Source organism: Daphnia pulicaria, chromosome 1 (assembly GCF_021234035.1).
Source record: "Daphnia pulicaria isolate SC F1-1A chromosome 1, SC_F0-13Bv2, whole genome shotgun sequence".
NCBI lineage: Eukaryota > Metazoa > Arthropoda > Branchiopoda > Diplostraca > Daphniidae > Daphnia > Daphnia pulicaria.
In genome coordinates, this window is record NC_060913.1 from 7350118 (window position 1) to 7375353 (window position 25236).

The 25236-nt window shown below is 38.9% G+C and overlaps 1 long non-coding RNA gene across 1 annotated transcript; it reads right to left on the reverse strand.

Annotated features, from left to right (window-relative positions):
• Nucleotides 1-25236, reverse strand: LOC124320900. Its single transcript, XR_006914072.1, has 5 exons — nt 25146-25236; nt 25045-25080; nt 6876-6882; nt 5233-5236; nt 1-12 (listed from the first exon to the last, which is right to left on the reverse strand). It is a non-coding gene; the product is annotated as an uncharacterized LOC124320900 (long non-coding RNA).

The window sequence follows — 25236 nt, forward strand, 5'->3', positions numbered from 1 at the left end:
CAATAACATTTCCTAGTAGTATAGCGCAGGCTCTTCTAAACACATTGTTTGTTTTAGTTTTAGTCAAAAAATAATTTCTGAAAAAAACTTGGCAGTTGGCCCCGTCGAAGTAAAAAAAAAAAAAAATCCCCGCGAAATACAAATTCGCTTTAGACGGCCGTCAACATCTCCTCGAAGGAAAACTGTCAAGACTCTAATTCGACGTTCTAAAAATATGTCAATACTGTTGTAGAGAGAGAAAGAGGAACACACACACATTTTTTTGGGTGTGGGGTTGTTGTTGTTGTTTTGTTTTTCGAATGTTCCTCTTTCGGTCGAGCGCCCGCTATTTATTTAAAAAAATTCGCATTTTTAAATAAAATCAGGAGAGGACCGCTCAGGAATTGTTTGGACGTTCTAGAATAACCTCCCCCGTCCCGGTGTACACAAGAGGAGACTGAGAGACGCAGCCAAAAAAGTTTCCATTTGCGCGAATAACAAGAGAGAAAAAGTCTAAAGCTCTTTTTTTTTTAAATTTTTGAACGGCCCATCCACCCAAAATAGTTTGGACTCGACTATTTTTAATTTTGTCTTGTTGCGTCTTTTCTCTCTGCATGTCTGCTGGCGTTCCAATCAAGTCCTCATAATCAAGCACAAATCCAATTAATTTTCATTCAAGTCCCAGCTGGCATTTGACGCTCACGAATTTTTTGAGGGTCGAGATGGAATAAGACAAAAATTCCGGTACCGGAAGAAAGAAAAAACAAAACAATTTGATTTCGCGGAACCCGCGCGCGCTAGGATATCAGTTATTTATTTTTACGTGTCGCTTGCCATTCTTTTGTTTAGATTCCTTTTCTCTCTTTGACTGCACTACGGGCGAAATGTGTAAACAGCTGGTCGCACGTTTGTCCGCTCCTTTTTATTTTATTTTTTGGCGTTCAAGATTCTCTGCAAAGGTCCAACGTTGCTAAGGGCAACCCAAGAAGCCCAAAGCGGCTACATGTAGTATTATATCGGCTTATCGCCCGAGTTAGGGGGGTGTCACCACGCAGCCTCAAACAGTAGAAGAAGAAGAAGAAGAAGAAAAAAAAGGGAAAATTTGTAGCGACACGTGGAAGATTCTTTTTCTCTTTTGATTGTTTCTTTTTATTTATTTTTTTTTTCGGGGTTTTGGGTTTGTTCGTGACCCTCTTCAAAGACGGGAGAGAATAAAACAAAACTCACCCCGCCCACGCAGTTTTCTCAACTGTGCTGTGGGTCTCTCTCTCTTCACACACATCTCCCGGGGTTCTTTTTTTGATTGTATTATACTTGGTCCGGGGGCGTCCGTCTATAGGCCAATTGCGCGATTGCTTCCACGCATTACAAAAAAAGAAAGAAAAAGAGTTGATAGTTTGGCGAATGAATGTTTTCTTCCTTTTTCTTTTGATGGTGGGAAAAAGATTGAAAGAAACTCGGTGGCTTGTTATTATTATGTGTTGCAGCACTGCGTGTTGTTGTCGATGGTTGTACAACAACCAGGGGCAGCAGACAGACAGACCAAAAAAAAGGAAGAAAATAAATCTATATGTATTTACAAGTGTGCCGCACGTGGAGCAGTTTTTCTTATTTTCTTATTTTTTTTATTTTTTATTATCGGGTTGTCATGACGACCAACCCCACCCGGTCCCGTCCATCCGCCACAGTATATATATTTTTTTTTCTTTTTTTCTTACCACCTCCTTTTGGGATGGCTGTGAAGCGTGTGCGGACCTCCCCCCACCCTCAACCGTCTTGTATTTTGTTTGCGCGCCCGCCGGCTCGTTCAGTAGGAGAAAGATACAAACACGGACGGACGGACGGACGGACGGACGCACTATGAACGTGACCGATTCCCTCCCACAGTTGGTGTGTGGGGAGGAGTATCAGAGCATTGAAGGAAAAAAAGGGGGAGTGTTCAATCTGGTAAACATTCGACTCCCGACAACAACAACAAAACAAAACCAAAAAAAAAAAAAACAGCCGAAACAAATCGGGACTGATTTCGTCCTTGATCGTGACATTCAGAAATTTAAAAAAAAAAGAACAAATTTTTGGTTTTCCTTTTTTCTAGGTCAAACAAATAAATAATCGAACCCAATTCGAATTTTTGGCGATAAGATTAACGCGGAAGTCGAAAAGTTCGATCGGTGCACACGTCTGTATCCAATTTTGCATTGCGTAATGCATCGCGGGTAAATTTGAAAATCGCTACATTTTTTTTAAATTTTATTCCTGACACATTTGAATGAATTAATAGACTATGATCTACCGGGAGGGTATAGGCTCGTTTTTTGGTATCGGCCTGGATGAGGGAGGGGGTCAATGTCGACGGCCGAAAGGTCGAAACATCCGTCGGCCAATCCAATTTCGATCGTGAGAAATCAAATAATAACCCAGAGCCTATATTCCATTTAATCTCTGTGGGGTTCGACTCCATTTGTGTCTTTGCACAACAATGAATCAATTCCGATCGACGTTTGATTTTTCCCCGGTTGACAAAAATACACCGAGTTCAAATCAATTCACAAAGTTTTGAAAACAAATCACCAAATTTCACAGTCAAATTTATTGATTGGAGGAGGGAAAATTTTAAAAAATCCAAAAGTTTGACACTTTTTTCTGTTCTCTCCGGCGGTTGACAAACGAGTTGAGGCACACGCAGGAGCACGCGAAATAAACCAAACGAAAAATAGTGAATGAAATCGTCTAGGCAAGAAGAGCCGCTGTGCGGAGATGGACGTTCACTGGTGAGAGTGGACTTGATTACTGGCACTAGACTTCTCACTCTCCGTGGGTGTATAGTACAGACAGCAGAGGATTCCTCCTTTTTTTTTTCACTCCACCCACCAGCCGGAATTGTGTGTCTGTGTGTGTGTGGTACTGTGGTGGTTCTCTATTTTTCTCTCCTTTTTCTCTCTAGCTGCTCTGCTATAGTGTAACTAACACGAATGTACTGTATGCTCTGGCGCAGAGCGGTGGGAGGAGCTTGACCACTGTAGACTCCGCCCCTTCGACTCTCTCCACTTGCGAATTTGTTTTTCCTATTTTTCTTCCTCTTCTTTTTCTTCTTCTTATTTTATTTTCTCGATCAATCAAACTGTTGATGATTGAGTTGTAGAGAAACATCTCCGGGCCAGCAATCCAGCAGCCATCCGACCGGAAGAAAAGAGAAAGATAGTTATGCGGTTAGGAGAGTTTTTCTTTAGGGGGGAAAAGGAAAAAAAAAAGGGAAAATTTCGATTAAAAGAATATCAACGTCTTATGGCATTAAGAAAAAAATAATTTTCGTTCCAGCTGGATTCTCTCCGTTTCGGACGCGCGAAACGGAATAATTCTCCACCAAAACAAAACAAGAAAAATCCCAAAAAGCATTTGAAAAAAGTAAAAAACGAGATGATTAATAATTTTTTTTTATAATAAGAAATGCTTTTTTTTTATTACGAGCTTTCATTCGTACCATATGATGCTGCAAAGGAATGCAGAAGTTCTACGAATTATTTACACAATTTAGATGCAAATTAGTATTTCGCGTTTGCATTTATGTTGTAGGTTACGCAACATTGGGTACTTTTAAAAGTAGATTTCTTCAAGTTTACATCTTACCTATACTGGCAAAGTCTTCTTATATCATTCATTTTCCAGTTACTTCATCGAAGTACCCTGGTCTGGTGAAAATAAAAGGGACCCCGTGCCAATCTGATTTACGTGGTCAGCGCAATGCAGTAAGATTTGTCGATGAGAAAAATAAATATTGTTTCGAGCGACGAACAATTTTGTAATGTTCGTTACGAAAAAACCTAAAATTTCCAATAGGGAACATGGCAGCATGCAATAACTGTAATACAGCATATTTTTTTTTCATTTGAGTAGTTGCCCATACTAGTAGGCCGTATAATTTTTCCCTGATTATTCTTCGCTGTGTCGCTACCCTTACCTTCTATCAATAAAGACAGACTTTGTTTTGTCATTTTCTAATGAAGGACTGTGTTAATTGAATAAAGAGCTTTTATTGCCGCATTTATATGAGTAAGCTTATCTTAGAGTTATCTAGTTTGTCTATTAATTTGAAGATGCATTATTGATTTAACAAGCATTCATGTCACCGGCGTACTTTTCAGTTCATATTCCTATTAAGTGATATTTGATTTCATTCAATGCAACTACTTGCGACTTGAACATAAGATGGCATTTCCGGTACAACGGGCAATCTAATGTTTTTCCGAGCTCCGTCAAAGTTGTTAATGAGGGCGGAATCTAACAAATTGGGAAAGAATTATAAAAGACATATATACAATATTGGGTTAAATAACTAAAATGTCAATGCGTGATAATTAAGTCGGATGGCGTTTATGAATTTTTACCTTCTCACGCGTTAATGTTGGATAGTTCACCACGTCGTGTTTGGCTCAATAATGTTCACAAAGAAATTTTAAAATATTAATTGCGAAACGTTTGCGTTTGCAACTTGGCTTTCAACTTCGGAAAATATGGCCATTTTTTAGTAAATCCTCGCTTTCTAGCGAAAATGCTCTTCCGTGTTCTTTGCGTACGCTTGTGTATTGTCGGTGTGTACATCCCACTGCAGGATGGTAGCGTTAATTTGAAAAATTAAAAGAGCTGAACTAATATTAATTTAAAAAAATAAGGAATGATTTTTTTAAATTACGAGCTGTATTCATCGCACCGCATCGCACTATACGCTGTTGAGGAATGCAAAAGTTTTCCCAATTATAACGCAATTTTTCAATACAAATAAGCTTTCAATATTTGCATTTCTGTTGTAGGTTATCAAACTTTGAATACCTATAGAAGTTGATAACTATTTTTTGAAGAACAAAACTGAAATCCCTTCTAAATAAAGTAATGGCTAATCAGAAATTTAGAATAAGTATTGGAGTACACTAATGTCTTCTTAGGTATCATAAGTCAAGAAAAATTATTACTCCTATTTACATATTGTTAGTTAGCGCTCGAAGAGAGTTAAATGAATTCCCCAATAGAATTGAGAAGGAAAATAATCTCTATTCTGTTTAATTAAAGATGCGGAAACTGGAAATATTTCAAAGAATTGCAGCTAACACGATTAAAATTAACGAACTTTATTAGACAACATAGAACGTTTTTAATTATAACGAGTGTTTATATCCCAAGCGAATAATCATTTTTTTTATAACGAGCTTAACTTAATTACGTATCGCCTTTGGCCAGTCTGAGGCAATCAGCTTCTACCGTACTTGTCCACGAAAATTTTGACAAAATAGAGGTTCTAAACACAATCAATTAGTTACCATTACCATAAAAAATGTAGTATTGGTTACATTTATCACGAGCTTGATCCATTGTATTATAAGTTTCTCTGTGGTGTACATGTTCCCTAACTTGAACGGCAATTGTTTAATGTTTCACGATTTTTAGTACTTCCCTGTTGTTAGAGGTTTTTAGAATACACAAACTAATAAAATCAGATTTTTTTCCATTGCTGTTACGTCGATAGATAGATCTGTGACGGCGTCTAACAGCATATTCATGCTATTAAAGTGTATCCCATTTCCATATGCACATTCATTCATATAGAAATGGAATCATCTCAAGACAGAATAGGGTTAACCAACCGTGCAGTAAAACATGAATGAAAATCGAAATAAGTTAAAATTATATAGGTAGTCTAAGTACCATGAAGAAATGATACTGTTACGCTCAAATCAGTATATGGCCCAATTAACACTTGAAGTGAGGTCACTATAAGCGAAATCAATCACTGCCGACTCCCTTTAACACAAGAGTCGGTACAGAATGATAAACTGTCACTGTTGGTGCCTATCTAACTTTATTACACCAACAGCGTCCACTAACTACACCAAAAGAGAATACATAAACAAGGGGCGAAAACAGGGTGCTAGGTTAACACTCCGAACTAGACTGACCGTCACCGAGAGGGGGAGCAATGTTAAAAAGGATGAAGGCCAAGAAGCAAGGTCAAACAAGGTGACAAACTACATTAGGCCACCTAGGGTTAAGTGATTAAACCATTAACCCCACGATCAATAGAGGGCTGAAACGATCGTGACATTATCCTCCCCTTAAGGAAAGATCGACCCGATCTCTAAAATAAATCAAAGCATGAAGACATTAAACACAAACAAGGACACATCAAAAGAAATGAGAAGCTCTCGTCGATCACTATTACAAGAAAAAGACAACATGATTATCACGCAACATTAACCAACACGTCGTTAGACGACCAGGCGACTATATCTGGAAACAAAATTCAAATTACTGTGTGGAACATCAACATCGAAAAAACTTCCATCATCATCGACTCAAACAGAAAACACATTGCTATGGATAAGAATTTAAAGCGTATCAATGTAGGCCATGAAAAACACTCTCGGCACCAGAATCGACTCCTTCACGAAAGACGCTGCCAGCTGGTCACCAGAGCAACTACAGTGAGAACTTTTTCCCACTACTTGTTCTTCAACACCAAACTCAAAATTTACTTCGAGAACATTGGCCGCTCTGTCCATTCCACCGTTGCCGAAGTCACAAAAGGAATTAAGATGAGTAGGATCAGGAAAAAGCGAAACTATTGATGTTTTTTAAGAGAACTGCCTGAGGTGAGCTTCCTGAGACCGAACCCGAGCCTGAGTCGAAAGCCAAGCAACGCTCTACTCTGTTCACGTCGTCTCTGGGACCGAACCCGAGCCCGAGTCAAACGCCTAGCAGTGACTCCACTCTGTTCACGTCGTCCCGTCTGTCGAGCATTCCCTGTGCCAGCAGGGATACCCAATCACGCCTTTTGGAGCTGGCTCTCCTCACGTGCATAATACAGAACTCTCGGCATCACCAGAAACAGTTCTCCATCAAACTACAATCCATCTCTCCTACTCCATCTCTATAATGACTCGACTTCATAAATCAAGGAATTAACACGTTTGACAATTAAATTTTTTGACCAAGTAATGGGGAAAGCGAGAGGTACGGCAAGGGTAAACATGGAACAATCTTTCCATCCCTTCTGCCCCAAACTTAGTTTTTTGGAAGTGACTCATTAGTAGCATCAGCCGATTGCTGATGTAAGCGCCCTTGGTTCCCACAGTTTCTGGCTAAATGACCCGGATGTCGACATTTGAAACAAATAGGACGTCCATCCTCTGTCCGCCTTCTTTTCCCAAAATTCTCACTATTAAATCGATTCTCTGAAAAATTGGCACCAACCAACGATCGTCTTCGTCGATTACCAATTCCATTTCTCTTCAATTCGTCCCTGACAGTCTTTCCCACACTCACCAACAATTCTCCAAAACCCTTCTGTTGCATTTCCTTGAAATCCATTTGCAATTCTTTCTTATACTGGACCAATTCCCGATTCAATTTTCTCTCCAACTTAGATGTTAATTGTTTCTCGAAACCCTCCAGTTGAGCTCGAGTGACAAATTCTTTCCCTTGCGCCTTCTGAGAAATTAAAGGCTGTGAGGAAGTCCCAGGGGTACTAACCAAAAAACGATTAATAGGTTGATGAGAATCAGGGGGGACCCAATCATTGACCCAAGTTGCCCGATGATGCAACGGCATTAACTGAACGGGAGTAACCATGTTAGAATGTACAAGGTGCCATTGAGTCTGTACAACAGGCGTAGGAGGGGGTACCACGGCCTCTAGTGCTGAACTACAAGCAGCAGCCATTTTAATGTTTACATGAGCTACGGAAAGGGACAGGAAAACAATTTAACTCTTTTACGACAAAAGGTTGATGAAAAAGCAATCAACCAAAGTGAAAGTTATTCGCTCTCAATGAAAACCACCCAACCCAACTCAATGCTGCCCACTACAAGTAAAGGGGAAATGGGGCCAATACTTTTAAGCTGAGTAATAACAGCACAAACCGACGGAAGCGAAGCCCCTCACCTAAATTTAAAATCTATTCGTTAGGAAACACAACTCACCAATCATTGGTTTTCAATGATCGACTTCATTCAACAAAAATGGACATGAATTCCAATTAAAATCAATTCATCAATAAGCCTTGAACCTGAAATCAGACAGAACAAAACTGTAGTACAAAACAATTCAAAAACTTATTAAAAACAACTTAACCAAAAAAAATAGAAGAAAGTCGATGGGCCAAGTAGACGACGACGCACATCAGAAGAAGTAAACAACGAAAACGTTTGTTCGACGCTCACTACAAGTGTAAGGCCATACCCTGCATCTCCACCAAATGTTACGCTCAAATCAGTATATGGCCCAATTAACACTTGAAGTGAGGTCACTATAAGCGAAATCAATCACTGCCGACTCCCTTTAACACAAGAGTCGGTACAGAATGATAAACTGTCACTGTTGGTGCCTATCTAACTTTATTACACCAACAGCGTCCACTAACTACACCAAAAGAGAATACATAAACAAGGGGCGAAAACAGGGTGCTAGGTTAACACTCCGAACTAGACTGACCGTCACCGAGAGGGGGAGCAATGTTAAAAAGGATGAAGGCCAAGAAGCAAGGTCAAACAAGGTGACAAACTACATTAGGCCACCTAGGGTTAAGTGATTAAACCATTAACCCCACGATCAATAGAGGGCTGAAACGATCGTGACAATACATTTGTGTGTCCACTATAATGCTTAACTTCTAAACAACTAAGCGAATAATGATGAAATTAACACATTAAAGTAAGTCACGTACGGTGCAGCAACGTTTATTTTGATAAGAAAAAAAATTCGAAGGATTACCTTAGGTATTGTGGACCTAAGGTGTTATGCATTAGCAATTTTTTTTCTTTCTTGTTAGTAGCGAAGGTTAAATTATATCCCCGATGGTACGGAACACCGTGCTCATGTCATCAAATGAGATACTAACTATATCTAGTCGGACAATTAGTCTTTCTAGACTAGCTAAAGATCCGGAAACTTGGGATATTGTACTGACTAGCTGCTGACACGATTACTATTTACTGATTAAATTGGACAGACGAAGAACGCGCATAATTTTGCCGAGTATTTATTTCCCAAGCAAATATTTATATTTTTCAAATAACGAACTTTATATATAGAAATAGATGTTATACCAATGAAAAAGTAGTAGACATGCCAAAAAGTCGTGCGCAGTTTACGCCGATGCGCACCACAGCGGCCGATAGCAGAACCTAGATTGTTATTACGCTTGACAACCTCTATAGTCAAGATCCTTTGTTCGACAACAGTCGAACAAGGCCTTTTTGTCCTGCGACTGCGCAATAAAAGCGAGGTCACTTTCGTATGCAATCTTGCCCTCGTTTGACACGGTTTCTGATCAATAATGCGAATCTACCATGTGAACTAGATTCACCATGCATTGGATCGATGTAGAAGATTGATCTAATCATCTTAAGTTGCATACGCTTACTCAGCGAAGTAATCTCAATAATGGTGTTTTACCAACTGAGTTCAATGAGCTCACGTATTTATTGTTGTATTAATTTTCATTAACGAATAACTTTCCGACGAAGGTGGACAATCAAGAGAATCACTCACTGCGATTGAAAATTCATCCATCCATATGATTGTTTCCATGAATCGGAAGGTTGGCCTTAAATAATATAAAAGAAATCAACAATACTTTAAGCAATAGCGATTGAGACCTGACGATAGTGAAATCGTTAAGCTTACACATATAGCGGTACATACAAGTTAATATAATTATACCCCAGACTCTGGTTTTCTAGTCCATATTATTGATAACTACGCAGTTCATTATCTAGAATTCTAGATAAGAAAAATTTATTAATTTAAGTTGACAACAAATGAAAAAACTGTATAGACAATATATTTTTATACTAAAATGTCATAAGCAATTGCGGTCGTATGTCGTCTGATCCCCTGTTGTCTCTATTGGTTTTTTGTCAATAATAACATGTTTAGCGGCCAATCTATATATATCTATATATCCTAGTCTCTTAAGGTCTCTTATAGATGCGTGTGCTGTTCCTCTTGTAGTACAAGCATGGTTCGTCGAACAATTGCCTGGTTATAATAAGACAACAAGAACTGGGGAGAAATACATATAGCCTCTCTTTGCTGTTATAATATGTGTACCATCAAAAGAAGAGATCAAAAAGTTTAGTTTTTTTTGTTCCTTTTTGTGCGCGCCAGCAACCTTTATTTTTTCTTTTTGAAAATTTTTTTTTTTACGCGCGGGTTTACAATATATAATGTGTCTGTGCAGCTCAGCACGTTGTATATTAGAAATAATAAGTAGCTGCTTGGTATATTAGTATAGAGAGACTCTTGTATACATTATTTCCTTGGTCTTTAAACTTTTTTTCATTTTGTTCACCCGAAATCGTTTAGATCATTTAGACGTATCTCGTACCTCCACAAATTAGCGGAGGGTGGGTGCTGATGGCAATCAAGCGCTCCCAGAGAGACGGACATGTAAATACTATAGTATATACCCAACAATTTTCATTTGCATTTGTTTGCATTATATCTTTTCCTTCTGAGTCCCCTCTTCCTCTCGCATGCAACATTTCCTCATGGCACCAATTTTGTTTTTCAAAAAATCGTGACACTTGTTTCGACTAGCAAAATTGAATATTTGAATAGCTCACCTGTAATATGCTGACGGGAACAAATAAAACTGAAATTAACTCAAAAATTTCAACGTGAAGAACCGAAGTCCTCCGAAGAAAAATGAACGATGATTCTCAGACAGTTATCCGTGTATCCGTCCGTGTTCATTTGTCTTCGGGAAAAAACTGTCGGAATGCCCCCCTCTGGATGCGTTCCAGCACAATCAATAATGCTGACGCCTTTTTCATCGAAGCGTTCACGCTTGGCGTCATGTTTCCTTCTTTATTTAATCCCTTTTGGCAGAATCTAATAACTCGTTAACATTTTCTCCTTTTCTTTTCTAGGTTTCCGCCCCTTTTGAATTCTATCACCCTAGCAGTTAATCCCCCCCCCCCTCCGCATAAGGATTTTCACGCGTTCTTTATTGAACGATCACGCCGACGAGTTGGCTGTAAAGTGCCATAACATTTTCACATTCTCGCCACGTGTTGCCCATCAACATTTCCTACCCGGGGGCGTGTGTGAACGATAAAGGCTAGAAATGTCTTGTTGCAAAAAGTTGCCAACTACCTTTTCATTGTTACACACCACCACCCAGTTCCAGAATATATATAACACTGGAATAAGGTTTTTTTAAACAGCTTGCCAGTCATCTGGATGGGAGGGGGGGGGGGGTGGCAAACTCCAAACTGACCGCGGGAGTTTTTTTTTTCTAAAAATTTTGACACGCGATCGAATGTATAAAACTTTTATACCATTTCAATTTTACCGCACTTTCTTTTTAATTCAAGGGAAATTACTGTATACAACTCAAATCTGAAATGTTATTAAGTACAAAACAACCTAGGAATCCATTTGTTATCAACTTAAATATATAAATTTTTAAAATATTGATTATGAACTGTGTTGTAATCTATTGATAGGACTTGAAAACTAAAGTGCGGCATTTAGTTCAATCAACTTTTACCTACCGCTTAATGTGTAAGCCTTACGATTTCACTATCGTTATGTTTCAATCGCTACTACTTCAAGTATGGTTAATATTCATAAAAATTTCAGGTTATTTTACCGATTAATTGTAACCATCATGTGAATATTTGCTTGTTCGTCATCAGATTACACATGATGGGTCACCTTCATCGGGAAGATATTATGAATGAAAATTAATTCAGTCTTAAATACGCGTGCTCATTGAACTCCGCTGAAAAAAAACCATTAACAAAGTGATTTCGCTGAGTGAGCGTATGCAAATAAAGTTGGTTAGATTAATTCTCTACGTCGATCCAATGCAAGGTGGATCCAGTTCACATGGTAGTTTCGTGTTAGTGAAAAGAAAGAAATGAGAAAGTTGTCTAAATATCTGAAAAGGGATCTGAAATTGGATCACGTTGAACGGGAGAGAAAGAGAGAGAGAGAGAGAAAGGGACGGACATATATTGGCCCAGCAAATGAAGGACAGCAAATGAAACATGTATTATTTTCTCTGCTGTTACGTCGTAGTCACATTTGATTATTGCCTCGGCTGGATACACAACAAGCCCACAACAATAGTAGCGGACGGAGGATCTCCGGCATGGGAGGTAAAGTGCGCGTCCAGCAGCATCCAGCAGGGGGACTGGGAGATCACGACGTCTGGGCATTTCGCATTTGTCTGGGAACCATTCCGGCTCCATTTTGCCGGATCCTTTGCGACTCTTGCAGGATCTGGCCAAGGTGGGCGAAGGTCATCATTCGCCTCCGTCCATCTTCATTAACGACGACGGCCCAGTCGCCGGCCCTGCAGCGACGCAACGCCATCATCTGAAAAAATAGCACGCCGGCCTAAGCCAAACCGTGGATTGAAATAGCCGGCCAGGCCGTCCATCAACTGCTGGACTTGACGGAAGCCAAACTGAAACAGCACCAGCAGCGATGCTCTTTGACGGCCGTCTCACAAGAATTGTCCATCATTTCTACGCCGACCGTTGTGGTCCTCTATACGTCTCGAATCGACGTCCGTCTTTATTATCTTGCCCGGCCTCTTATCGCAGAGACTCTCAGCCGCGCCGGCCATCGGCTGCTGCTGTCGACATCCGACATCAGATTCCGTCGTCTCATCACAGCCGTGATGGAGACGGGCGGAGTCGCCACGTTTCTTATCCGGCGACTCGTCGCGCGGAGTCCGTCGCTCCTCTTCGCTTTGGCGAGGACAACGCAGACGCTGGTCCTTTGGGCCGGCCACGTCTTGGATCCAGCCCAGCGGGGTACAAAATAACCAACAACCAAATATTTGTGATTGACTGGGCGAAAAACACAGGGGAAAATCATCATCAGAAATGATGAGGGGCCGGTATTTTTATGTGTGTGTGATGTTTCTGCCCGGCAACGCTGTCTCTAACGTGACGTGACGATTAATGTCCTGATTCTATTCCAATTCATCTCATTTCTTTTCTTAATTTTGGTTTTTAGTTTGTGCAGAGCTTTGCAGCGATTGGTGACGACGGGAGCTCTGCCGTGCAGCCAAGAAGAGGCCGCCTCTTTGGCCGCAATCCAGCTGCGATTACAAGAGTGTTTGCCCAGCATCAAATTGCCCAGCAGCTCCAAGTTTTTATGCCACCAACAGTAACCCAACCAAAACAACAATCAGGTTGGACCATTTTTCTTTTCTTTTTTGATTTGTTGTTGGCCCGTCTCTTTTTTTGGCAAATGTGCCCGTCTCTCTCTCTCTCTCTCTCTCTTTTTTTTTAAAAATCTGCTAATGGACCGCGTCGTGTTTTGTCACCCGTGTGTCCGACTGCACGTGCAGCAGGAGACTACAACAAGACTGGCCGGTACCGGGCCAGAAGTGACCGGAGGAAGCGCCCAGCTGCTTCATCTTCCGGCCGGCAGAGGCAGCAGCAGCAGTAAGGACGACGTCGCCGCCAGTGTCTCGACGAGTGCTTCCGGCGTCCGCTCGTGCGATGATCCGGGCTCTGCATCGGCACGTATTGTGTGTGTCACCGCCGTGTCGTAGTGGTTGGATGTCATTCCAATAATTAATTGCCGCGAAGCATTTTTGACTTATTCACATTAATTCAACGATTGATTTAAAATTTTCTTTTGTGACTGAAATTAAATCGCTCGAACCTTAAAAATTTCATCGATTCGTCGCTGCTTTAGAACGTCATTTTTTTCTATCATTCACTTGTGAAGCCAATCCGGATGGATGGACCCTGGATACAGGGATAGCAACGCCTTGCAATTTGCAAGGCGGCAGGGATAGTAATGATTTTTTGGATACAACCTCCAAGACGTTCGATGTGATAATTCCAACCTAAAATAGTGCGAATGTCAAAATCCGTCATGAAATTGTCTTTCAACCATTTTTTCAAATAATGGCGTTTAACACTGGGCTCAGATTGAAAAATTGCCAACGGAATAGCTCTGTCCGTAACAAGGGCCCTTGCAAACAATGGAAATGTAAAAAGTCCTCATCATTTGTTGCCCAGTAACAACTTAGCATACCTTCTGGTTTCTTTGCGACAAGTTAACCCAGCATCTTTTACCACCTGATCACCCAAAAATTCTGCCAAACGTTTAGATAGCTGTACTGATGGATGTTGACTTTTGACCACCATATTCTTCTAATTTACGTGACATTGATCGATTCTCGGTAATCAGCTCAAATATAGGAGAGGTTTCAGGGAGGTTTTCGGCTTTTGAATATAAAGTATTCGGACAAACGCTGCTTCTCTTTGGCCGACTGTTCTTCGCGGGGAAGCTGATGGAAAGCTCGTGCATGGGCATACCAGGGATGACGGGTGGAAATTTGTCTTGTTTCAACTGCTGCTGGATTCGTGGAAACTCACCCCGAGTAAGCTGGCATGAAATGAAAACGCCCACCACGCCTATAACAATAAATGACCATTTAATAAAATAGCAGTATTCTCAATAAAATTAACACTCAGTTTCCGCAAAACAACGATCTTACCACATCATCCATGACATATGTTACGTTGACACTGGGCCTCAGGGCTCAAGCTGATTGAAATCACAGGATGCACAGACGCTTTCGTCTACCATCGCCGAAGGTTGGAGACGATTTCTTTCGATCCTTTTTATTACGCTTTATTATGATTGATCCTCTTTCAGTGTTCTGTATTTGACGAATAAAATACCAAAAAAATACAAATAAAGCTGTATTTTATTTGTATTTTTGCCTTCTTTAGTGGGCGTATTAAAGTATTTTTTTTGTATTTTATTCGTCAAATACAGAACACTGTCCTCTTTATCATCTGGAAAAAAAAAAAAAAAAAATTCCCGAGGCAGCTATATATATAGATCAGACAAATATATGCACATATGTGTGTAAAAGAGTCTCTCTCGCGGTTGCTATAGTAGACGGCCCTTTTCAATAAATATAATACGGGTAACTATAACGATATAGAAGCGCGAGCCAAACTGTGTGTGTATATCGTACGCAGCAAGGCCTTTTTTTTTACTTTATTGCGCATATATATAGCCAGTTGGCTAAATAGCGCACTTGAAAAAAAAAATACTACGGGTGCGCATCATTATCATCTATATATGCTCTTCTCTCTCCACAGAAGCACATCAGCGTACTTCACTCGCTATAGACAAATATGAACTCAATCGACGAATAATTCATAATCCCTCTCTGCTCTTGTTGATCCTTCGACCCCTATGGACTGAACTGTACAACACACGCCCGAAATGCGAATGAAATAAGAACAAAACCATTGCGCACTCGTTAATACATATCCTTTTCTTTCTCATTATTATGTCACCGATTTGCATATCATAGACTGTCTCTAATTGTTCTTCGTACAGTGTCCTCTCGTTTGAAAATGCCCTATATGGTATAATATTACATACACGGGGAGACTTGAGTGTGCAAAAAGGCAGACTGACGAGTCAGCGCTTCGAAAAAAAAACATTGCAGCTGCATGTGTCCGCTGTTGTTGGTGCGGATTAATATCATGACAATGTTTCACTTGTCTTTGACGAACGACTAGTCAACTGTTGATAAATGCCGCTATACTATAATGAAAAATTTCATTTTCAATCCATGAACTTTACTTGGTAGTGATAGTGAATCTATTCATGCAGAAATTTACGCAATATTTCAGAACAAAGGAGTAATAGCTATAACTGGTCAGATGTCGCTTGCGTCACTTTGACACGCCGATCTCATTTTAAATATGTTCAGGTTAATCTCTAAATTTAATTCACAGTGCATTTCGGAGATATTGGTATTAAGAATTATGTTAGAACAATTAATTTAGAACAACTGAGAGTTTCAGTGTTTCACCATTTACCTAATCTCAGCGCGTTCTTGAAAATACTTCGAACGTGTGAAGTAAGTGACGCTTTTGATTAGCAATCAATCTTTTCACTCTTTCTTGATCGTTGTGAGAAAGTCAAGCATTATAAGAATCGCGTCATGTAAACAGTAGACTAATAAATCTGCGTAGAAAAAACTTTCATTGATTTCGTTGTGATTACTACATAGAACCGAAAAACTGACACGATTTGTTACGCAAGGCATCGAACAATGCAGTTCATTAATTCAATCGAATGAAATCGCAAATGTTATGGTAGAAACACGTCAAAATATTTGTTAGCGAGACTTTTTGACTTTTTCTGACTGCATCTTCACCAAGATCTTCACAAGTCCTTATGGTGATCAACTTCTTCGCTATCTTCAAATCTTGCTGTGAGTTGCACAGTTACAGTTATGCAAAATTCCCTCAATAAAACTTTTATACTTAAGAACGTTTTATAATCGAAAGCGGCCGAGAAAAAAAGGAATAGGAACTGATTAGTCAACGTGATTAACTACAACTTTGGTCTAAACAGTTACATCATTCAAATGAATTTCGACAAATATCGGATAACGCTCCCGTTTGTTTTAATTTTTTTTAACGAACACTATTATTGTTATTACAATGCGATACTTTAAGCTGATTTTTTGTAAAATATGTAGATATCAAGCTTATTTGGCCGGGTTATTATAATGACAACACGTGATCCAGAGTAACGAAAAGATATTACTTATATTCTGGATTGTAAGCCAGTAAAATTTACATTCATCAAACACCAGTGTTGAGAAATTAGCAATAGAATAACAGAGTGGAGAATGGTTAATCACATCCACATGCTATGATTGGTCCCTTTTCCCAACACTATGGGTTTAACTTAACAATGTAATCAAATCACAGTAGATTTATAATTAATCATTACCACATGTTCAATTGATGCTAGATATAGGTTTCTATCTTCAATTAAATGAAGACAGATGCGTGCAACAATTAATTAGTTACGTGTCAACGTCAATATTATTAGCTAAACGTATAGTTCATAAATAAATATATCGGAAAAGTGCAATCCATCCAGTGAAACATTCAAAAGTGTTTGAAATCTACAGTAATATGTCAGTGAAATCACGGACGATGCCGGCACCGAACCGCGGCCCGTTTGGCTGCTTCTGCGGCGACACAAACCCTTTCATTATTATTACGCCACTGCCACTACTAAAAAGCTCCTCCGACCCGTGTTAAGTTCTGTGTACCAGCCCGTCTACATATGCTAATCCAACATTTAAAAGAGAAAAGCGCGGTCTTTTCAAAAAATAAAAATTCAAAAAGCGTGTAATTTTACCGACTATACCCCCACTCACAAACAGAAAGAAGAAATAAATAAATAAAATAATTTAGGGAAATTCCCTTTGTATTATAAAAAATAACGAAAAATAACCGCCGAGGAGGATATCTATTCGTCTCGTAATAAATGTTTCTGATATACGACGCCGATATACAAGGATAATTTTCTCATTCTATTCCTCCATATGGCTCATATGCCATCGACATCAGCATCACAAACGAAATCAACTCTATAAATCTAGACCTTCTTTTATACAAGTAGATTAGAGAAACGACGCACAAGAGAAGGAGAGAGAGAGAGTCTTGTACATACAAAAGGCGCCTAGATCACAAAAGACACACGTATAGACATGGCCATCATGTCGGAGAGAACGATCAATATGTTTTTTAAGACATCTACTCTCCTCTATATAGATAAAGGGATACATAATATTCTAAATAGGCTACGTATTTGCATATATACACTGTATAAATTTATGAATTATATAAGCTCCCATTTTCATTAGTCGAAGGTTGTTTGCGGCCGGCCCCTTTTTTCCCTCGAATTTTTCTTCTTCTTCTTCTTTTTTTTTCGGTTGAAAATGTGCCCCTATATGGTTGGATAGGAATATACTACGTGGGGGATTATAAACGACCCTTTGATGATATTGTCTTGGATAAATCAATCGACCCTTTGCCAGCGCGCATGTTAACAAAAATATCTCCTCCGCGCTCCTCCGTGTTTGTGTGTGATGCTGGCGCGATGAATAATTCAATCTTGATATTTTCATTGAAGAAAAAAAAAGAAAAACAACGGCAACACAACACTGTCGGATCTATTTTCCTGTTTTATAATATAGAAAAAGAGATTTTCTGTATAGGGACAACGGTGCGGTCCAATTAAGGTCATCTCCATCTCGACAGCCTTTTCGCTCTCGTCTCTCGTCTCTCTTTGGGTCCGCGGAAAGAGTATAAAAATGTCGATTGATCCAAAAGAGATATAATATAATATTTAATATCAGAAAAAAGAAAGAAAAACAACCAAAACAACTTATATATACAACTTGGGCTGCTGATGATGCTATGGCGCAATAAGAAGCAAAAAAAAAAAGAAGAAAAAGGGTTGACAAATATTTCCACCAGAATACCGCGATTCCGGCGCTATGTCAAATTCATTCATCGACCGCAATAATCGGTGCTTTCGGGTATGTCGGGTACATCCCCTAATTCAGCTTGTTTCGGTTTGTTAAACGTGTAACCTATATCCCCCATCTGCATGCAGTCCCAGCAAAACAAAATAACATACCAAATCGATATGCCGTCAGCATCCAGCATCAAAGAAAACGGTTTTGATATCGGAAAGAGTTTATAAAAGACACAGCGCCAATATTGATTAACTCGAGTCGGAGAGACGACCTATATACACGGAAAAAGTATTGGCCGTCTCCGAGTTGTGCTTCGACGGCCCAGTTCTATAGCGTTCGGCACACATTTGGAATGGACCGACGCGATATATGATGGACAATAAACTCTATAGGAGTTTAAAGTGTCGACTCTGAAAGAATATTAGAAAAAGGAGAGCGGCGCTCACTGGAGCGGGAAAAATGAGACTGGGAACGAGTCGAAAGAACAACGAAAATCCAATCTGTTATGTACTAGAAAACGAATCACAATATATTATACGAGACGATCGTCTCGTATCTTAGCTCGAGCTATAGCTATCAATGCTCGATGGCTGCCATATCGGCCAATTCGAGTCGAATTTCCTAGATCGGAAAATCTGACGCCATCCGATCGATCGACATTCACAACCGAAAAGTTTCGAGTCAAACGACGACCGATATCCGCACAAGTGTAGAAGAAGAACGGACCCAAATGATACAGCGTATGTACAAGTTGAGGGAGAGCTACTTTAACTTAACGCGCAAATAACGATAGAGCCGATAAAAAATAAATTTTAAACATAATTTGGTGAAAGAAAAAAACTGAATGCGGATATTATGTAAGAAGACAACAAAAGAAATTCCTTGCATCCGCTGTTTTGCTTATTCTTGGCTGAATAAAAAAACAAGAAATATAGGACGACGACGAAAGAAACAAATCAAAATGACGCAAAAAAAAAAAAAAAAGCAAAGCTATGTGATGTGTTATAGCGCCATACAAGAAGATGTTACTGCCTTGTTGTCAATCAACTCTTGCCTGCCGGGCGCATCATGCACGGTCAATTTGATGGGATTCTTCCGGCGGAGAAACGATGGCCGCCATTTTGCTAATACGCTTAATACGTCAGTATTTGGATATTTTCCGTGAACAACGTATCTTGCCATGAATTCACGATGAACGGTGAGGATCGAGTCTTTCGATGTCCGACCTTCACGACATATTTGCTGGCACGGACGAAACCCGTTTGCCGTAGCATAAAGATTCACGAGAAACTGAAATTTACAGCCTAGTTCCTTGATTAAAGAGATTAACGGAACGGATAAATGTAATACCCATCCGTGAACTTAAGTTTTTATGACGTAATGCATCGATAATTGATGTCTCAATACTTATTTTTTCGACGGTTTAACAGTTTTACCACTAATTGTGTAGTATTAAAAACCACTCCATCTTGAAGATAGGCTATTGTTAAATATTATTGATTATTTTTAATACATTAAGGATTACCATGGCTATTTTCTGATAATCGAAATGACTATATCAATTTTGCAAATATATTCATTTGCAAAGCAAGGTAGTCAGATTCAGATTAGAGAAACTTTAGTCCATCGTTCATAATTTAAAAATTAAATTTCATAAGGATTTAAACATTATCTTTTTCCAACTCTAGCTGGCATTCTTACTTCCCTTGAAAGATTTGCCGTATGCTAACATTTGCAGGTATCGCCGTTGCGTTAAATCAATGTCAGCCAACGCAAAGTGCTTCTTGGTGTTCATCAATCAGATTTAGAATATTAGACGCAAATCTAAATAAAAAAGCTGTTCGAATGGCCGGCTCCGTCGAAAACAAACGCGCGTCCTAAAACGGAAAGGGCGCCCGAACCGGTCCAGCGACATTTCTAATGTAAGAATCATGATTCAAAGTAATTATTAACGCTAGAGCCGGTATATTGTTAACGGGAATGACGATTAATCCCGCTAAATCCCGCTAAATATCGGTTTTGTACGTTGAATATTAATTTTAATTTCCATATAGGCTACGCTCACGCCGGTCAATTTTTGCTTTTTTAGTGAACAACTGAACATGACGTTCTAGATTAAAAGATTCATTAGCGTAATTATTATTCGATATTCCCGTTGGCACTGACGTCCATGAGAAAGAGAGAAACGCCGCTCTATGCACTCGATGGGGTCGCTTAATTCTCCCTCCGCTAGATGTCAGCATAGCTTGACAAAATAGTTCTCCCTCCGCTAGATGTCAGCATAGCTTGACAAAATAGCTTGAAAAAATAGCGCGAAAAATAGCTAGGTGCTGAGTTGAGGTTGAGATTAAGGGGTTGAGGTGCTGGCTGCTGGGTTGAGGTGCTACATATGGCACTAAAAACGTGCCATAGCCATACTATACACAATACACCTTTTGGAAAATGAATGGACAAGCGCAGTTGTGTATCTGAGCAATAGATCACGGCTATATCATTGATAATTCATCCGGAATGAGCGTCGACGTCGTCTGGCTGGCTGTGTTGAGTAGTAACACGGAGGCCTTCGGACGCGTATTATTTAACTGGCCGGGCTCTGCATCGGACACGCATTGTGTGTGTCACCGCCGTGTCGTAGTGGTCGGATGTAATTCCCACAGTATACCCTCTCTCTCTTTCTCTCAGTGGATTCACTTCAATACATTTTTTTTTCTTTTCCTCTTTTCAATGTGCACTTGTGGTGAGAAGGGCCATTCCAACTGTCCGGCATAAATAGCTGTGACGCCATTTCGATCAAACTATGGCGGCACCGTCGTCGTTAAGACTCGTAATAGCGCCCCGCCCCCTCGATTACCTATTATATATTTCTAAAATCGCTGGACATTTTCCTATCATAGTTCAATAGATTGTGTACGTTATTTTTCTTTCACGGTTAATTTATCGTTCAGTCGGCCAAAATAGAGAATTAAAGAAAATGGTTTTTACTAAAATGAAATTTGATTAAAGTTCCAGATCGAAAAGTATTTTCAAAGCCGTGCGTAAAATGGTGGTGGACCAGAGTTCTGATGGCGTTAGCACATCAGGCAGTTTGTTTTAGCTAAAACGGGTGGAAAGTCATCGATAGAATCACCATTGAATCTTCCCCCCAGACGAAACAAGCCACTGAGAGTTTCGATGCCATCGAAACCAACTTGAAATCGAGCTTGAAACGAAGACCCTATTCCAATAAACCGTTTTGTTCCATAGCAGCCTAGTATCCTTACCTATATAGAACCCTTATACTAACCTCCCATCGTAAAGGCCTGTATGTAAAACCAGAGCTTGAGATACGACATAGATCCGGGTTTTGACCATTTTTGTTGTTAGCTTTTTCCCGTTGCTTTATACGAATAGAACCGACTCTTGATAAAAAATTTCGATCATCTTTACCACGTCAAGTGAACGAAAAAGGAAAAGAGAATTTGACGCGCTCCAGGAAAATATACATTGTGTGATTCATATTTACGTCCCGCCCACTTCATTTTCTTTTTTTCCACCGTTTGGTAGAAGAAATGATAATAGACGGCGACGGCCGCGACGCTTATTATCATTGCCCACTATACACAGGAGTAAATATTTCCCTTTTATTCTCCTCTGACCGACGCCGTTCTGCACCACTCGTTTCATATCGCAATCGGATGTTGTCCATCTGTTAATGCCTCTGTCTATATGTACACTCGCTACATTAAAACGTAGCCACAGTCACAGTTTCCCCACGCAAAAAAGGAATAACAGAAATCAAGAAAAAAAAGTGCTAGCTATTATATTCCAAATATGTTTTTTAATATAACATAAGAAAAATATCTAAATCAGTTACGCAAGTTTTTTTCCCTTTTCATTCTTTATTTTTTTATTTTGTCTATAATTTATTTTTTCCCTCGGTCGGTTCTGATAATAGAAAAAGAACACCATAAAAGGGTGATATTTCCAAGGAAATGTATACAAACACAAAGAGGATAGAAACGGTCCCCTCTATGCAATTCGAAAGAAGAAGAAGAAAAACAAGATTTTGAATTACGCGCGCGGGTCCCGCCGTTTGCCGCATCAACGGATAGAGCGTGCCGGCCTCACACAGTTACAGACTTCCCCAAAAAAGAAAAAAAATGTAACGCATATATTGAAATCGTACGGTTTATTATGATGATTATGATTACACTGGGTATATAGATAAGCTCTTTCCGTTGGCTTTTTTCCCGTTTAAATACAGCCACAGGCCAAAGCCCTTTCGCATCCATAAGTCCTGACTGGCTAAATCCTCACTTAAATTCACCTGACGAGTGGAAACATTTCTTCAATCATTAAATAAAATTTCAACAATCATAAGGTTTTTTAAAATGAACTTTGACAATGCTGATATTGCAAACTGGACCGCGAATCCTTAATTTAAATTTCTTATACGTATTAATATTTTGACGCCATTAATGTACTTTTTGATCATCAACAGTTTAATTTATTAAATTTGGTGTATATATTTATTTTTTCCTATGGATATATTGTGAGCATGGCTCATTGCTTTCAATCCCCTCCATTGAACAGGCTTTGTTGATGTTGCTGAAGCATCTCTACAATCCCAACCCAAAATTCTTAATGGGGAATGTGATCAGGATTGGCCATACCATATTTAATCATCATAATCAATAACTTCTTAAACCTTAGCTTTACGACCATTTGATTGGTGAAACACGTCTGACGTTCAGCTGATCCGTTTCATAATGAAGTAATCAAAAGCTTCCAAAAATATTATAAGAGGCTGTACCTGTTGAAAATTTGCATCGTTCTTATTGTAAAATTAAGTTTCTAACCTGTAACAATTTTAATATCGAATTGGATCGCAAAAAGGACAAAGATTTATGCAACGCAGGAAGTCTGTCTATCTTAAACCAAATCAATGTACCAAATTAAAATCAAATACAACATAACTAATATACAATATAACTGAGCTTCTGTAGTTTTGTTTCAATTACGTAATTAATAAATAGCAGAACTAGTAAGTGAGCTCTTTTATTTCCGTCACTATCAGTTCGATAGTAAATTTTAATGAATTATTGCGACAATCGTGTGCATTTGAACGCTATACATGTACGAACTCTTTTACCGACTAGATGTCGTAACAGGAATATCATTTATTCTTCATATTGTTCATCGAACAAATGAAGCGTCTTACCAAGCTTCAAATATAAATACTCTTCCGTCGACATTGATTCGTGTGTCATGCTAGATTGCGACACTCTTTTCAGACTAATGTAAAGTAATAAATAATGAATTAAAATAAATATACGTGCGAAATTCTTGATCATGGCTGATTAACAAAATTTATCATGAATAATTCGAATAATCAACCAAATTAAATTATCGATCTTATCAATTTCCGCCCCATATCCAGTTGACCTACTTGATGTACATACAATAATTAGCAGTTCTGACTGATTGGGTTGCAGATTGGTATTACACGCTTGACGTGTTGTAATTATTTGCGATTGAGATAAAGAAGTGTAAAAATAATAATATGGAATACCCCATTTTATATTATGATTGCGGATCCTTCTTAACGAACTATAATCAGTCATGGAACAACTCAACAATCTTACCATTTAGGATCGCGAATCGGACTGAATTTATAATCTGGTTACATAAACCAGTTAGTCTAACGGATTTCGCCGCTTAAGTACACCGTTAACATCCACCAATAATTTATCTCTTTGAGTCTGTTTTAAGTCATCAAAAGGATAATTTACCTGTAATGTAGAGATTTAAACTTCTAAAAACTCTGATCAGTGGAATGAAACCTCAATATTAAAAGAACACTGAGCTGAATACCGGTGAGTAAGATCAGACATAAGGGAGACAGATAGAACATGTTAAATAACAATAAAAGCTATAGATTTTAATGAAATCCCTTCACCTTCGGCTGCAGAGCCAAGCTCATTTTGATAAAATTTAATTATCCTTATCTATAATTAGTTATTTCAAATGGAAATGTCAGTTGAACTGTAAAGAATAAAATTAAGGGTAGAAATGGCCTAGAGACGCCTAGTGAATGATATTTTTTCAATTATAATTAGTAAAAAACATATGCGCCCAATTGATTTTATTGGACATATTGAAATTGTATTAATACAAATGAATTTTGACGAATACAGTCTGACGAGTACGTATGTTGATTTCAGAATGCGATACTCTAAACCAAACGCAGTTGCAAGACGATTACAGTTTAGCTCACTTGTCATCGCTTGATCAATCCTTATAATCTACTTTATTCTAGCTGTTAATTTGTGCAATATATATTTGTTTTTCATGCCTCATGGTCAAGCTAATTAATCTCACCTGCAATTTATTTCTCTTGATGAAAATCAACGTTCACTGATGGGAAGTTGAGTTAAACATTGGCGACATCCCCTCCTCTTAACTTTTTGAGCGGTTTGGATGTAGGGGGTGGAGGAGTCGATTTTTAATAGTTACCAGCAACGATATTTTAAGTTTATCCAATTAGAATATTAGTGTCGTCTGCTCTCGTTGTAGCACAGTTTCGAGATAAGAGACAATCTTAGTAAGTAAGTGTGTTAGTGAGTGAAGTTTATTTCAGAAAGATAATTTTTTTGGAAACGTACATGTCTGCACGAGAAATAGCACAACTGTTAAAGTTTCAAAAACGTGGTCGTGTAAACTTTGGTGTCGTGGCTCTCCACACTCTCCTATGGCATGCCGTGGGGACAATCTGTTTCCTTAAAATTGGAAGCTTGAATTTTAAAAAATACTTATTTAAATATTAAAGTAAATGCGTAATTACATTCAATTCTCTTATCTTTCTATTAACTTTTAATGTGTTTAAGTCTTAAATTTAAAAATAAAATTTTCAATGTTGAACGCTAAACGGCTAA